Genomic DNA, 1979 nt, shown 5'->3' on the forward strand with positions numbered 1-1979 from the left:
AGAAGGAGCGAGAGAGAAGTCCTCTCTACCCCTGCCCACCCTCCAGCCCCACCTCCTTCCCCCAACCCAGATTTCTCCCCCAAACCAAAGATCTTAATGGCATCCCACCAAAGGCCCCTTGCACTCAAGTGGCCCATGGTGCCCCCTGCTTCCACAAGCACCCCACTGCTCCCCCAATTTCTTCCTTTCTTGAGATTTGGCACCTCCTTCCACCCAGCTGCCAAAGCCAGACCCTGGGGCACCATCCTCCATCCTTCCTCAGTCCTAGTCCTGTCACTTCTGTCCCCAGACACCCCCATCCCTCTCTGTGGGGGGACGCCAGATGCGCAGGCAATCCCCCACCTGAGGGCGATCAGTTGCCAGACTGCACTGGGCCTGCTCCCGGCTGCTGGAGACAATGGACTACTTCTCTCTGAAGCTTGGGACCATTAGCTTGGTTCCAGTAGGAGGAGTTTGCACCCTACTGATAATGGTTCCTCTGGAGACCCAGAGACCACCCCCTAGACCACCCTCTCATGGCTGCGTAACCTATAGTGCAGCCACTCCCTGTGACATATGTCTCTACCTGTAATTAGTGGGCTGGCATGCCTCCAAAAGGTATATAGGCATGGGTCAGCAATATAGAGCTCTCTGATCTCTCTGCCCTCTCTCTCTGGCTCCTCATCACACATGTCTGTTTTCCAGGGATTGGGGCAGGGACGTTCCGGGCTCATCCCACGATGATCCTGAGGCACACTTGTCCCTGGCCAGTGGTGAGCAGCAGGACAGCCCAGGAGCGCTGTGTGATCCAGTGACCCCTCTCTGGGGATGAAGATCCACCTTTGTCCTTTCTTCAGGGGCGGCTGTGTTTCTGCTCCACCCCCACCCCCCAAATAAACAGCTTGGCCTCTCTCTGGTTCTCTCTATTTGGGACGATACTCTCAATTCTCCTCATTTACACACACAGAATTAAGCTGAACCTCAGGGCTGGGGGGACATCCATGGGCCCTCCCCGCAGGAAGCCCCAGTGGAGTAGACCGGATGAACCCGACTGGTTCCTGCTCTTCACACTCACATAGGGCTGTGAGAGAAAGGCAGGGGCACGGACCAGCTGGGTGAGTGTCATGGCAGTGTGGGTCCCCTAGTGGGTCCAGAGGGTCCTTGAGTGGAATCTTGACAAGTGGGCAGGCACACTGGACAGGCAGAAGAGGAGTTGCGCCAGACGGAGCAGGCATCTCGGAGAACGGACGGAGGCTTGTTGGCTGAAGTGATCATCTCTCTGGGGAACTGTGAGACTGGCAGCTAGGGGGGAGGTGTCTGGGGAAAATGAGGGTGTCTATGCCCAGAGGTTTGAAGACCCTGAAGACCATCACTAGGGGTTGGACACTACCCAGTAGGAAGTCATGGGAAGGTTTAAAGAAGGGGAGGTTCTGCTTGGGCTTTTCAAAGATTGTGCCCTCGGGAGAGAAATAAAATCTCACTTCCTGGCAAGTCTTGCTGAGAGATGGAAAGACAAGAACAGAAAAAAATAAAATAAAAAAAGAAAGACAAGAACAGGCCTTGGCCACTGCTGGGTATGGCCCTGGAGAAGAAGGGAGAGTCAGGGCTGACAGACGCCAGGGAGCAGTGACCACTGTAGGGCCCTGACCCTGTGGGCTGCACCCCTGTAAAAGTAGCTCCACCATGGCATCTCAGGCTAAGAGCCCTCCAGCCTCAGAGACCACACTGGTGGGGGATAGAGGCTGACTCTGAATTCAGTGGTCCCCTGCTTCCCTGAGACGCCCTCCCAGCTCCGGTCTAGTACTGTCTGGGTCCCGGCCAGACTTCCTTGCACAAGGCTGGCCGACGTGTCAGTGGCTAGAAGGAGTCTTAGGGCCGCTAACTGGACTTGTTAGATCTCTCTGGAGCTAGATTTATACCTCGGTCCTTGGCTCCGCGCGAGAAAGAATTCACGCCGAAGCCTGGTTCGTGATCGAAGTGAGTTTTATGAAAGTTAGAAG

The 1979-nt window shown here is 55.6% G+C and overlaps 1 long non-coding RNA gene across 1 annotated transcript in view; it reads left to right on the plus strand.

Moving 5' to 3' along the window:
* Positions 1-891, plus strand: part of LOC123522695 — a 2759-nt gene extending 1868 nt beyond the window's left edge. Inside the window, exon 2 of the long non-coding RNA XR_006680926.1 lies at positions 685-891. This is a non-coding gene — a long non-coding RNA (uncharacterized LOC123522695). The remainder of the gene's footprint in view (positions 1-684) is intronic.
* The last annotated feature ends 1088 nt before the right edge of the window (positions 892-1979 follow it).

This window comes from Echinops telfairi, unplaced genomic scaffold, assembly GCF_000313985.2.
Source record: "Echinops telfairi isolate 266 unplaced genomic scaffold, ASM31398v2 ScPeMD7_7457;HRSCAF=8495, whole genome shotgun sequence".
Classification (NCBI taxonomy): domain Eukaryota; kingdom Metazoa; phylum Chordata; class Mammalia; order Afrosoricida; family Tenrecidae; genus Echinops; species Echinops telfairi.